We start from the raw sequence: 16122 nt of genomic DNA, 5'->3' as shown, positions 1-16122 counted from the left end.
AGTGCATTGGGCGTTTGTGGATCTGCTATTTTCGAATATCTAATGCATAAAATAGGACTTAACTGTATGTTTTGTATCTCAATCTACAAAGTAACTTAATTGTAACTAAAAGCTGTCAAATAATTGTAGTGGAGTATAAAGTACAATATAAGTTCAAACCTCAAAACATTGTACCATACTTGAGTATAAATCCTCTCAGTTACGTTCCACCACTGAGCAGTTCACGCATGCAGGCTCTCCTGTGAGTATCCAGGATCCATTCAGAAACAAACAATTTGTAGGTACTGTTGTATAATGCAATGATGTTTCAAAACATAATTATGTTGAGTGCATTAATGCAGTGTTCTACTTTATTAGAGCATTCCCCAAAGGGAGCCATCTGTACCTACTGCAGAAGAGCATTCATTGTCTTTAGCTGGAGGAAGCACAATGGCGTTTAAACGGCTGTCTTTTAAACAATGTGCATTCACGCTGCCATAGCCTCAGAGGTCACGTTCAGCTCACACACATTAACCTATAGGTGCACCTGCATTAGTGGAAGAAATTGGACACAAAGCACCACTTCACCCATTTTCAAACCTATTGTCGTATAATTGGTCCTCACTAATTCTCATTATAATATGGTAAAATGTTGTTCTGCTCGGTCTGTGTCTCAAATGAGGGCTGTGACATAATTGATGGGGAATCCAAGCTAATAGATACTACAGCCTATATCTTTTCATGGAAAGTTAGCATGCTGAAATAGAAGCCTTTGTGCTTATAATAATCCAAATGAAATATTATGATGTCACTGGTAGGTGGGTCCTTCTTATACAAACCTATTGTATACTTCAAAGTTCAAACTTCATTTGAAGTTGATCTACATCTGAATTGTAACCGGTAACTAAAGCTGTCAAACTGTTACTTGTATTCAAGTAATAACCACACAATTTGCCTCTGAGGTGTAGTGGAGTATAGAAAGTTTAATAATTGTTTAAGTAAGTAAGTAAGTAAGTAAGTAAGTAAGTAAGTAAGTAAGTAAGTAAGTAAGTAAAACTACATCAAAATTGCACTAAAGTAAGTTAGTTACTTTCAAGTGTTGTGGACACTCAGCGGCAAGATGTGGAGGTTTTGTCAGTAAATAATTATCCTTCTACTCCAGCAGATCTTGTTAATCTTATGCAACAAGAGGCAGTGTCCTGAACAAAACAACAACACACCCAGAGCTAATTAAAACCGCACTCCATGGCACTTTGTTGTTTTAAAACCAATTTAAGACTGAAGAAATTACAAGCCTGGTGGAAATGTAAACGGCAAGACCAAAGCAAGACCAAACCACAGCCAACAAAACACATAACGGTTAACCATTACATCTTTGACCTCGAGAGCAAATGTGCTCATCATGCAACACTGCACAGTGTTGGGAAATCATGTGACACCATTCTTGGATATCGTGATGACGATATGTCTAGCGATAATTAAACAAATGTTAAAGTATGTCTGAGTGCCTTTGTGCCTTATACATTTGCTGCTGACATAGAATCCACACAATGAAACTTGGCACGCACGCACGCACGCACGCACGCACGCACACACGCACGCACACACGCACACGCACACACAGCTCTATGAGACGAGTCACTGAGAGGGGGGGAAATGGCCATATAGGCTATAAAACCAACTATTATTTCTGGGTGATCATCAATGGTGCATTTGAGTGCTTATGAAAAATGGCTATGCTCTGTGTGAGCTGTCCTTGCTTAATCCATTAAGACCTGTGGGGGCAGATTCTTCATGTTAAGGATCCCTCAAAATGACATGTATTTTGTCTTTATGTGTACGCCATCTAAATATGTTATACAGGGACACCCGAGAAGCAAAGAGTTTTCAAAAATAGCAGATCTACAAGCTCATGATCTTGTATAGCCGCTATGCTTGAATAGCGAACCAATGTGCCACACACACACACACACACACACACACACACACACACACACACACACACACACACACACACACACACACACACACACACACACACACACACACACACACACACACACACACACACACACACACACACACACAAATGACACAGATGCTTTTGTGGATTTGATGGGTTAAAAAGTTCTACCAAAGGAAAAAAAGCATGTTTTATTCATGACGTGATCAATTTCCGTGGGTCTCTCAAGATGCGGTTCATAACAGGACCACAACACCACCGCACAGCGAGGGGAGAGAAAAGAGAATCCAATTTCTGCCGTTCTTCAAACGTCTTCACTCACCCCCAACCCCCCCCCCCCCCCAACCCCCCACCCCCTCCATATAACGCAAACATATCTGGCCTGCCAGAAAATATGTTGAGTGCTGTTTTTTTTTCCTGTTTTTTTGCACGTATCACTACTTACCGAGGCCATAAAAGTCAGTGAGAAACTCCAAACAAATTTTAGACTGCAGATCACAGTCTGCCAATGGAAGCTTGGCTTAAAAGTCGGCCTCGCGGCGAGTGTGTCTTCCGATAGATGCTGTCGGCACAGTTCTCACCGGAGAACAAACTGTTCTCACCGGAGAACAAACATGTATTCACTGCCCGTCAGGAACCTTTTATCTTCATATTTAATTTAATTTGTAAATGAATGCTCAGTGTACCGAAAATAGTTCACAACGCTGCACATTGCAACACGTCATGAGCTTGGAGATCGGCTATTTTCATTAAAAGAATCTTAAAAGTTAAAGTGGTTAAGTGTGTCTGTGGGTTTTATAAATATTCAACCAATGAAAAGTTAATTCATTCATTCATTAATTTCCTGAAAATGAACAGTTTTGGACATGATACAAGGTTTCCACGAGACAGCGGTGATAACATTCCTTCCAAGACCATGTGGAGAGGGAGGATTTGTGCTGCGTTGTGGATTTTGTCTGTGTTTTTGATATTTGCCAACTGTCTAATTGCAAGGCAGGCAATAACCAACCCCTCCCCCATGCTGTTAATGCATCTGGCATTAAATTAAAAATATATATATTAAAGGACCACGTCACCCATTTTCATAATTTCCCCCCCACAATGCTCATTATAATTTGGTGCCATTTTTGTCTTTACTCACTCTGTGTCTCAGAGGAGGGCTGTGGACAGTTCAGAAACCCACCTCTACCAGTCGTATGGGCTATACCATATAGCCCATGTGTCTTCAACAGGGGGTCTGGAACCCTTCGTTATGGGATCCTCAGAGTTACTAAAGGGGGGGCCACCAAATATTTTTGTGATAGGAACATTCACCGAAAATAGCAGATCTACAAACTCACATAGCAGACAAAGTACAGAGCCAGAGGAGGTAACAGTCTAAGTCCACACTATTGATCCATAATGTATAAATGATAGATAAGGGTTCAGGACAACGAGGCCTTTTCGTGGAGGGGTCAGAATGAAATTTGGACTTAGACTGTTTTTCGTCTGTGGTACTCATGAGTGTTCAAGTTGAAATAGTTACGTTAATAGAAAATATAATGTGTAAATTCATGTTTTTGTTGTTTATTTACACAACACTGATGCTAGTGCTAAGTCTATGAAGCTACTGTATCTATGACATCTATGAAAATGTTTAATCTTTGACACCCATCCTCCGCTCAGTCCACTGGCTCCCCATCTCATTCCGGACTGAATATAAGATTTCCCTCCTAACCCACCAGTGCATCCCCCCCCCCCCCCTACCTCAAGGAACTTGTCACCCTTCAATCTTCAACCCGCTCCCTCTGCTCCTCAAACACCAACCTCCTCAAACCCATAAAGACTAACCTACGCACCATGGATGACCGGGCCAATTCTGCTCGGTCGCCCCAAACCACCTGATAGCCCCACAGTCGGTCGACACTTTTAAGAGAGGACTAAAAACGTTCCTTTTTACCAAAGCATTTTTATAGCCTTACCCTTATGTTTTAAATGTTCCTGTTCTATTAGATGTTTTAAAGGTGTGTTGTTTCTTCTGCTTTTATTCATTTGCTGTAGCACTTTGAGATTCTGACGAATATAAAGTGCGTTATAAATAAAATCCATTACCTGCTTCCTCTCTCTGCTAAGGGGTCCTTGTTATATGAAGACACCTGATTTAGCCTTTTTAAGAACCACTTAAAACGGTTATTTTGTTGTGTGTGGGGTGCATCATGCGTAGAGGGTTTACATGGAACACAAGAGCTAAAACTAATTTGAATGCAGATTTACTGTCCTCAACATTGGAGAGAAAATTACCTTCCTTTGTTTTCAATCCAGGGAAATAATAGATTATAGATGTCATTTGGGTCTCTTGGTTGGAAAATCCTTCACTCAGACAAATTCAATTAAGCACTGAGGGTGCGTCTTCCTTTGTCCATTTATTTCTCTAGTGACTTTAAGCTGATTTGTTTGCAAAGAGAGGAATAGCACATAGCAGATTATGCCAGTGTGTCAAGTGTTCACACTGGCAACTGTGAAGCTACAGGCTCCCGTTCATGTCTAATGGAGGCCAGAGACATGTACAAAGCTACAGAGCTAGAAACTATCTTTCATTTTCAATGGGAAGAACCTAGCTGGTAGGCAGCATGTAGATACTTAAAGCTATAGGCTATACCGTGCATTTTAAATGGAAGCCAGCGACATGAAGATAAGCTACAGGCTACCACAATGGAAGCCAGCAACATGAAGATACAAAGCTACAGGCTACCATTATGTTGAAACCAAGCGACATGAAGATGGAGGGGAAAGGAACTGGTTGGAATAACGTGTTCCTTCCACACGCTACGTCCTGCCGGGGAAACTCCCCCCTGTCAGGTGATAAGAAGCAGAATTTAGCAAAAGTCCTGCAGTCAACATTTGACTTGAGAATAAGTGCAAAAGTGTAGCTGGCATCGAAATATACTGAAAGTACCAATAGTAAAAACGTACTCATAAGGCAGTCCCATTTCACAATTGGTTTCAAAACAAAACATTTCAAAACATTTCAAATGTGTCCAAATCTTTATTACATGTCTACAAGTTCACAGCATGGGGGATTTACGGATGGAAATGAGCTTCTAGTTTAATCTGTGAGATCACTCACATTCCCAGATGTTCTGAGTAGGGACACATCTAGTGAATGAACTTGGTGTGGCAATGAGAAACAGAGACCATGTGGAAGCAGCTTGTGCTGCAGGTCTCGAGGGCACTCGAATGATGATGATGATGATGATGATGACATGAGATCATATTCAGATTTAATTCTTGTTCATGTATTGAATGTTCATAAATGTGCATTGTCCCATCTAAATAAACACATGACGTAAATTTAAGTAATGTAAGCAACGCATCAAATCACACAATGTGTGCTTGAGGAGCGGCTATTCTAGACAAAACATGAAATACCGTAATAGTACAAATTAACTAATAACTAAAGTTTTCAAATGTTTGTATAGTGGCGTAAAATGTACAATGTGAAATTAAGTATAAAGTATTTGAAGATGGACACCCTCAAGTAAAGTGAAAGTACAGTACAGAACTTAAATAAATAATAATAATAATCATAATCATAATCATAATAATAAAACGTTATTTGTATAACACCTTTCATGACATGAAATGCCGCTCAAAGTGCTTTACATAACAGAGCAATGGAGAAAGAAAGAAAAGAAAAGCAAGGCATAAACATTAAAAAATAATAGCAGTAATGCAATACAGTGAGGACATGAATAACAAAAAATGTAAAAGATCAATTAAAAGCAAGAGTGTAGAAGTGGGTCTTGAGCTGTGCTTTAAAAATGTCTACAGAGGCTGCCTGTCGAAGGTACAGTGGGAGTTAGTTCCGCGCCGTCGGCGTACCCATTCAGCCTTCAAGTCAGCCTCACGACTGCTGCAGAACCTACTACGGTATTCCGTACGGTACGGGCTCTCACATAGGGATAATGTCACCCCGTGACATCACAGATGGCTCTCACAGATGTGTCATGCTGTGGCAAAGACTCATTCACGTGCAGTCGCTTCAATTACTCAGAATAATGGTGGTGAGATTGACACAGTGAATGGATAGATGTACGTTGCGGCGGTGTAGGTCAATGAATAAAGCAAGGCACTATGAGCACTAACATCTGTCCGCTCAGGGAACACAGAGGTAAAGTTCCTTAAGCTGCTTAACCCTAGAATACTATAGCGTACGTTGAATATGGCTTGGTGGCTAAACTCGGAAAAAACAAGAAACCACGACTTAAAGAAACTGAAACACAGGCTATGGCCTTTCCATCTAAGGACCCGATACTGTCAGCTCTTCCCTGGTGTTGTCACCTGCAAGCCCCAAGCCAAACTGAACTTCCCTCACCTGTAGCATGCCTGCGGTGGGGCAAACCATACCAGTAATCAGTAATGTATAACGCGATTAACTCACCCATGGATAACTAAGGCCCATGAGTAATCCAACACCACTAGAGGAATTTATAAAAAAGGAATTTATAAACACGGAACTATATTTCACCTGCCCAATTAATTTACAGATCAACAGGTTTCGATTGCCAGCACTGCAGAGGAGAGGACAGGTGACCAACAAACAATTTAACTTGTGTCAAAACATTACATTATTTCAATCATTGTATTCACAAATAGCATAAAAGCAAGTTACATTCATTCAGAGGAAGTTCAGAAACCTTTTGTGGAATGTGTGTGCATGTGTGCGTGTGTGCGTGCGTGATATCAAAATAGGACACCACCATTTTTAAGCATTGATCATGCTATTGATGGATCACCGGTCCTAGAACAGAAAGAGGCCAATTTAGAACCCAATCCATCATTTGACGAATCATAACTCATTTATCGTTTCATACGCATCGAGTTGACACCCTCATCCCAGAGCCATTTACAACACGTGAGCAGCTAGGAGGCACAGGGGTGGGAAGTAAATAAGTACATTTACTCAAACACTGTTCCTCTTCTGGCCCGGACTCAACCGTCTGGGCACCTAGGGGCTCCATTTTCGGCACCCCTTATCCCTAAACCTTTTTGCCTTTTTTTACTATTTTGAAAAACAGTTTTGAATAGTTCAACTAGCCAATCTACTTTGACACGTTGTGAGCTTGTAGACTGGCCATTTTAACTATTCAAAAATGTTTTGCAAAATAGTAAAAAAAAGGCAAAGAAGTTCAGGGATAAGGGGTTTAGCGGTGACGAAAATGGAGCCCCTAGGCTGCCAAGCCAGCCGGACGGCCTTTGCCGCATGTCAATCCCCATCTCTCTCTCCCCCCTTTCCTGTCTATATACTGTCCACTATCAATAAAGGCATAAAAAGCCACCAAAAAAAAAAAAATAATAACCCTACCCTACCCTGGATTTTAACCTGGCTTCCTGCGCAAGTGCTGTTTTTTTGTTTGTTTTTTACTAACTAATACAGCCTGCCTGCTTGATCAGGGGATGAACTTAATGTTGACGTTCAGGTCCTAATTTATGTCAGATCCTGTCAGATCTAAATGTCTCAATAGAAGAGCAAGGAGACCAAATACAACCAAGTACCACAGACGAAAAACAAGTCCAAATTTCATGCTGACCCCTCCACGAAAAGGCCTCGTTGTCCTGACCCCTTATCTATCATTTATACATTATGGATAAATAGTGTGGACTGTTTTTCGTCTGTGGCATTTTATTGTACGTAAGTTATATTGTATTAACATACATATTAGGGAAAAAGGTTACGTACTAGTAGTAGTGCCACTTTATGTATACAATTTTGAGGTATTACTTTTACTTGAGTATCCTACAGCAAGTCCATCTTTAGATGTTTTATAGCCGACTTCTACACCGCTACATGTCAGAGGCAAATATTGTACTTTTTAGTCCACTACAATTGACAGTTTTAGTTTTACTTATAAAATGTAAATGCAAATGAATTACTGTTAATACATTACAAGTGTAATCGTCATTAGTCTAGGCATGTTTTTTGTATTTAGATTCATATCAACACAAGAACAATGGCTTCTATTATAGCATGCTACTGTACCTTTCCAGGAATACAAAGCTTGCAGGTTCTATTAGCTTGGATTCCCCATCGATGATGTCACTGGTAGACGGGTTTCTGAACTGTCCACAGCCCTCCTCTGAGAAACAGAGTGAGTAGAAAAATGGTTCCATATTATAATGAGCATTAGTGAGGACCAATTACGTATATAAAGAAAGGTTGAAAATGGGTGAAGTCATCATTTGAGTCTATAGTGACTTCACCATTAATTAACACAAACTAATGATGAATGAATGACAAATTCATGATGTATACGTTAATCATTGATATTCATCATTACTTAAACGTTAATCACACATTATGACGCATACAAATTTGCTCCCTATATAAGTTTTGACCTTCCTTTTTTTACTGAAAGATCACTTATTTTTCCACCTGGTGGGAGGTTGGCCTTCTTTGACAGGGCTGTGATGAAGACACACATGGGTCTTGATGAACACTGCTCTCTCTCTCTGTGTGTGTGTGTGCGTGCGTGCGTGCGTGCCGCGTGCGTGCGTGCGTGCGTGCGTGCGTGCGTGCGTGCGTGCGTGCGTGCGTGCGTGCGCGGGGATGGGGGGGTGGATCAAGCCACTGACCTTTCCCTTACAGTGTGTCTGAACTTGTGGGGCCACCTTGACATTTAAGTGCAACATCACTCAGTAGCTTTCAGAGATACACAGGGATTTGTTTCGACCTAAATGTCCACGGCGCCGCTCACCCGGGCTGAACAAATGTAGCTACCTTCCCTGGCCTGCGTCGAGCACACATTCCCATCCACCACCACAGCTATCCCATTGGAACTGGGAAAGCACCCGTGTCACTTTAGATTCTAACCGCTTTAATCATTGTTATATTATTCAAAACTAGCAGATGCATACAGTATGCCAACTGTTACCGTGGGTTAAATTTGGCTGCCCCTGAATCCAGATATTTATTTATTTTACCCCAAGAGCTTTTGAAATTAGCCGATCTACAAGCTCACAGTGTGTCACATTGTGATACGTAGTGCTTGTAGATCGAGATAGTCAATGTACTGTAACACAGTCGGTATAGTGCTACTGCTCATGTGGCCAATCGTCATTTATTTTGGGGTTGTTTTCGTAGACCTGGCCGCTTGTTTCTTTCGAAAAAAAATCTGTCAACGCTGCTGACAGAATTTCATCCTCACACACACACAGGCTGTAGAGAGTCCAGATCCTTCCATTTTGATACTGCTGGAAAAAGGAAAAAATACAAAACCAGATCAGGTCAGCTCCCCGAGGCTGTGTCACACGTGAACGTCAAGTTTTTCCCCTTCCATTTTTTCTTGTAAAACCTAATGTATGCTCTGTCGTAGAATGCTAGCCTGGGTTCCAACCTGATTTGCTGCGTTCCCCAGATGTGAAATGTCAAGTGACATTTCAGATCCGGGGAACACAGCAAATCAGGCTGGAACCCAGGCTAGTAGAATGCTGTCATCTATTCTGTATAACGTTGCTTTCAGGCAGAAACCTCTTATCGTTCTGATGAATTGAAAATGGTGGACCCTAGTGTAAGCAAGTGTAATGCTTTATGGTGTCGTCCACAGTAACAGTTTTTGTATTGAGTTGTGCTATTCTGCATACTGTTAATAAATACTTCAATCAATCAATCAACCAATCTTTATATCTAAACTTTTAGTAAAATTAACATCCTACTTCCTCACGTTACATCACATCACATCAGCGTCACACGAAAGCATCAAAAGTAGCAGATCCGTAATCTACTACTTTTGCTTAGCCTGACACTCAGCCTGAATTTTCATTTCGTTTCACTCCATTATTCAGACTGAAAGCCCTTCCCACGGCAGCAGTTTCTGGGATGGGTGTTGCCAAAGCGGCCGTCTTTGGTGATTGGTTCGCACCAACCAATCAAAATAGTAACAAAGCAAATTACGTCATTGTCAATGTGGCTAACCCAGTTGCTAACCAAACAAACACAGTCAAGCATGACTGCATGTAAATAAACACGGTCAAATATGTCAGATGATGACGTTTCTGTAAATAAACAATTTATCATAGGGCAATTTAATAGCCAGCTTGATACGGTCGCAATTACCACAGTGGGGGCAGCCATGTTTGTTGTTTGATGTCATCGAGTTGAAACGGCACTGATTGGAAATAACCGCGGTGTTAGATTTTCAACCGAGGCTGCCACAGAGTCACCAGACCTGAATCGCCCAGAACACATTTTTAAAGGGCGTGACTAGCGATTCAATGGCTGGAGCCACGCTAACTTTTGCTACTACTACCTGAAGCCGAACCTAAACCGTAACACAAAAACCAAAGTACGAACCGAACCGTGGGCTAAGCCAACCGCTGCACCCCCTTAGTGTTGTCAAACATTGCCGACCTGCAAGCTCAAAATGTGCCGCGGATGTTTGCATGCATGTTTTCAGCTTGCATGTTGGCTATTTTCGGCTCACGACATTGTCGCACGGCGTAGCTAGTACAATCAGGCTGAATCCTCTTCCTCTCCTCCTCCTCATCATGCAAGGCGTGTGAGAGCCAAGCCACCGGGAGACGATGAGCGCTGCACATCGTGAGCCAGGCAACGGATCCAGCAACATGTGGGCCAGCCCCGCAGGAGGAAAATCAAAGTCACGTGCACATGTATTAAACATTGGTGGTTACTATAGGCTATATCGCACGCACACAATCAGAGTAAAACATGACCTTGCATGCTGTACCAACAATAAGCATATACATGGAACACATATTGTGTATGTGTACTGTAGACAGACGCACGCACACACAAGAAAATGCTTTTTCAACCGTTTCTTGGATCTACAGTAAAAATGTCCCCGACTGGAGTGCCTAAAAACAGTATGCGCCGGCCCGGTTGAACCGTGGGGCGGGCGGACGAGTCAAGATTTCAGAACAATTATCGTGGTCCTCTCTGGTGGTACCTTCTCTCCCTCTCCTATTCTGCCTCTAATGATATCCTGATATACCCATACCCACCAACTTTATTTGAATGTCCCATGTAATGTTGTTGTAGGACAGGACAGTGAGGACACTTATCTTTGTTTATGGTTCTCTCACGTAGTCTGCATAATGTGCATAATGTGTCTGTGCTTAATGGTTTATAAGAGTGGATGATGCAGAAGCTTTTCTTTGAAATGAATGTACTGTATTTCATTGTTTTGAACATAGTTAAACTCAAAAGACTAAAGGATGCCCTGGATCAAGAACGACAAGCGTTGGAAACCGATGGCATTGAACATGAACTTGGATTTTAGACCTGCAATGCTTCTGTAAGGCTCATAACGTGAGTTATGACGGTCGGAACATTATGAATGAAATGCTGCACAGATCAGTCAGTCATTGCTTTGCTATAGGGTGTTGAAAAGCCGGTTGCTAGGCTACTAGCCTTTCCAGGTACCAGGCTTTCATTTTCGTCGGCGCAAAAAATGAAAGCCTGGAGGAATGCATTGGCCGCTCTGGTCTAGAAGTGGGAGTCAACCCTTCAGGGTGGGCGTCCCTCTAAATTATGTGACGTAGCGCTGCGCTGTGGGGGAGAGGAGGGGCTGGGGGTGACTGACAGATCGGTGAGATCCAATCAGGGCGTGCGCACCCTGATATTGTTCCCAGGGCCCCCCTCTAGACCTAATGTCTTTGCCGGAAATACCAGATCTACAAATGTCTCTGATGTTGAACAGCTTAGGAAGCAGGCACAGCTTGGAGCTAAAGCAGGAAACAGCAGTGTGGAGTGGTTTACTATCCCCCTTCTCTCTCTCTCTCTCTCTCTCTCTCTCTCTCTCTCTCTCTCTCTCTCTCTCTCTCTCTCTCTCTCTCTCTCTCTCTCTGACACCATATGCCCCGCTGTGAGTGTCAGAGAAGTGATGCATTTGATTTGGGCTTGTTGTATGGAATGTTGGTTGTAAGATGCAATATTCATGCTAGAGCAGCACAGACTGATGGAATGGATAAATAGCCAAAAACAAAACAAAGTACAACTCCCAAAGTGTGTCTCCCGGGGAGTTGATCAATCATGAGTGATTGTTTGTACGGCGTGCAGAACATTTAACCACCTCTTCTTAGATGCAGAAACAATTCTACATCTAGGTAGATGCCAAGTGCCAACTGACCCAAACTGGTTCTTTGGAGTGATACCATAGACCAGGGGTCTACAATGTTGTCAGGCCAAGGACCACTTAGCTGAGAGAGAGAGATGAAGCAGGGGCCGCCACAGTATATAGAAATGTTCATACAGTAGATTTATTTAATAGATAGTGTGTTTGACAGCACTATCAACTACATAAATGTTTCTACTGGGAGATAAAGACACAGGGCTCAATTTTCGTCACCGCTAAACCCCTTTTTTGCCTTCTTTTTTTATACTATTTTGCAAAACATTTTTGAATAGTTAAAATGGCCAGTCTACGAGCTCACAACGTGTCAATGTAGATTGGCTAGTTGAACTATTCAAAAATGTTTTTCAAAATAGTAAAAAAAAGGCAAAGAAGTTTAGGGATAAGGGGTTTAGCGGTGACGAAAATGCATGTGCAGACTCCCCTTACTTTGCTATGTATTCAATTGATCAACATAGCACACAAAAGTAACACAATAATACATGTCATCAACAAATACAAACACTGTACAAAAGAGATTGCAATGATTCCCCTTTTGTTCTCCCGATTGAAGTGTTTTGTGTTTTCAGACAAATTTTGAAAGAATCCAGTGTCAAACATCATTCAGTGGAGATAAGCACTTAATTGCAGGTAAACTTTTGACAGATCTGTCACTCTCTCTGTGTTTACTGAGCACTGCATGGAACAAGGACTCTGTCACTGTTTGACTCCTGCTGCTTCTTGCATCTATAATTGCTTGTTCAAATAATCAGGTACATTAGCAGGTCCTTTCATTCACACAGATATGAGATGCAAAGACATTTTACGAATGTAGAGGTTATTAATAAATAATAATGCAGTGTGACCTCATGTTTCCACTATTTATCATTATATTTATGCATTATTATTATTATTCCCATGCAGAAACCTTTGGGAATTTGGCCAAAACCTTTGGACCGGAGTAACTCCTTCATACTTTCACCTTAGATACATCATTCAACATTACAATGTTACGCTTCTTTGAACGTTCTGAAATGTCTAATTTAACTTTATGTAAATGTCAATGATATCACAGTGAGCACACACTGTTTCTTCAGGAACATGAGTTTATACTAATGCTGCCAAGTTATTGGTTTTTGCTACATGTCAGAAAGCAATCTGATTAAGTCCTCTCTGTTGGGAGGGGGAAAAAGTGCGGTCTGAATAACCCTTAAAGGGGCATTCCACGCATTTTCAACATTTTACTATGTCATTAATATACCTTAGAGCTGTTGTGTGGAAATAATTAAAAAGTCCCCCCATTCTGTGTTTCCTAGAAACACAGAAAAAAATCATTAACATGGTGAAACACATCTTGATGACATCATCAAGATGTGTTTCACCATGTTAATGATTTTTTTCAGACCTCTAGTTCTAGGAAACACAGAATGGGGGGACCTTTTTATTATTTCCACACAACAGCTCTAAGGTATATTAATGACATAGTAAAATGTTGAAAATGAGTGGAATGCCCCTTTAAGAGACATACTGTATTGTAGTAGGCTACTTCTGCTAGTGCCCATGGGTAAGGGTTAGAACAGGGCATTGGTGGTTAAATGCAGGGGAAGGATTTCCATACAGGAATCAATACAAACTTTAGTTCATACTGTACGTTTGTTGCCCTATTGATTGACAGTGTTGACACACATTTGCAGGCGACTTTCTCCAGTGGAAAAGAACATAATATTGAGTGATCCCCAAGACCTTTAGCAAGTAAAGTATAGCACGATGAATATAACTTTATTGATTCTGTCTTGTGCTTTTGAGATATTGAAATACAGAGTTACAGACAAGGAACAACTTAAGGATTGTTTTATATCTGAAACACGTCTTACTCATTGGCCAGCATGTTTCATGTGTAGAGCATGTGTCTCAAATACCTCTAGGGGTACTCGTAGCTGGGGATATAAATGTACTGTACGTTCATATCCAATCATTTGAATCCGGAAACTATCTAAAAAAAAACCTTAAAGGACCACTTTTCAACTCCTCTTCCTATAATTGGTCCTCACTAATGTTCATGATAAAATACCACAATTTTTTTCTACTCAGTCTGTGTCTCATAGGAGGGCTGTGGGGCAGTTCAGAAACCCGTCCACCAGTGACATCATCAATGGGGAATCCATGCTAATAGAAACTGCAGGCTTTCTTTTCCTGAAAAGTTGCAATGCGATAATGGAAGCCATCGGTCTCACGATAATACAAATCTTAATATATTTAAAAACAAATCTGCCTAACGATGATGTCACTGGTGGACGTGTGTCTGAACTGCCCACAGCCCTCCTATGAGACACAGACTGAGTAGAAAAAAATTGTGGTGTTTTATCATGAACATTAGTGAGGACCAATTATATGAAGAGATGTTGAAAAGTGGTGAAGTGGTCCTTTAATAAATAAATATATACATAAGGAAATACATTTTAAAGGATCTATAACATCAAATTCAACTTTTTCAATTTCTTTTGTGTTTTTGGGGCTCCCATATGTGTTTTCTAACCCCACAAATAACCAATTTTGAACAATCAGGCTTTCATATCATATGGGTGTTTTAATGGAAATTGCTCTCAGGAACAGCTCAACTGATTTTGGCCTCATCGTGATGTCATCAATGTCACCCTACTTTGTATAATTCCTCCTCTTCTTCAGTCTTCAGTTGCAAATTTGCATTTCCACTTTGTTTACAATGTCCACCATTGTTGATTTTCCAAGCTGGCATGGAATGGAAACAAGCCTGGTTTTATCTAGCATCAGTATTATAATGACTCAAATATTAAATAATCTGCATATTAGCACCCCCACCACCTCAGGACATTGTGGTACTGCAGCCCAAACTGCTTTCAAAGTCCAGAAAGAAATGACAAGGCCTGGTTATATCAGAGTGGTGATTGAGGCTCAAACCATTAGAAATAACTTTGAGGGACGTAGACAATATGATATTAAATATTAAAAGCAGTTTTAAAATGCATGTTATTTGCGCTTTAATAACCACTGCAGTAGAGAGACATACAATGATACATTAATGCTAAAAGGACAACACAAAAAGCCGGCCTGTTTACATTGTAGGAGCAGTAAAGGAAATCTACAAGAAAGTAAAAATACAAACTGCGGGGGGTCATTTATTTTGGCGAGCTGGAAGTCTTGTCTATAGGTCCAGTTGCAAATTGCAGACAGGTGTGGTTTTGAAGGAAGGTGGAGATGCATGGCTGGTGGTAGAGCATAGTAGAGAATAAGAATAAAGACACCCGCACACCGCCTGTACTTGCACAATAGGAACACTTATTCAAGCAACATTTTGTCAAAACTATATATAGGCATCTGATGCCTGAAGTATAGCGTGTGAAAACGTGTACGTCACCAAGAGGGGGGCGGCGTCTGAAAAGATAGGGACGGCCCTCTCGTGGGCATTCAATTCTAGCCCACATCACTCAGAATAGAGTGACGGTGGTATGTTTTTGTAAATATTGAGCTTGTTCTTGGCGATAACATAGTGAACAAACACCAGGATGGATAGAAAGAACGTCGGGCCCAAATACATTAAAAGGACAAGGAAAATGTTGTGAACAAACACGGCTGTGCTTAGATACTTTGTTGAACGTTATGTCTCTGCGCCCGTGCGCCGTACAGCCGAGATCCAAGCCATTCTACGTCTTTTTGTAAACTCGTCAATCTGGGTTCCTTGATGCTGTCTCCATGCTGGAAAGCTGAACATCTAATTCCGTTTTCTGGCTCATTTCCTCGACGCGACCTGCTGTGGCACTTATTTACTGAGCAAGTCTGCACCATTGTGAGGTCAGTTTAAAAAAAGAACGTATACAAGCACACGGATAGTCGCTCAATGTAAACAAACCAGACAAGCCAGCAAGTATGGCAGCCGCTACCACGTGACACATATGTTGACGCCCCCTCCAGGAGTTTTGGTACACCCTATAGGTCTAGTTTTGATTCTTGTCACGACAATGCAGAGGCCAAATTGCCAGTGGTGGACAAAATGACCCTGCAAGTGTAAGGTGATAATTGTGTGTGGTCCAGATGAAA

The sequence above is a fragment of the Electrona antarctica genome, assembly GCF_951216825.1.
Source record: "Electrona antarctica genome assembly, chromosome: 5".
Taxonomy (NCBI): domain Eukaryota; kingdom Metazoa; phylum Chordata; class Actinopteri; order Myctophiformes; family Myctophidae; genus Electrona; species Electrona antarctica.
This window is presented reverse-complemented; position numbering follows the sequence as displayed.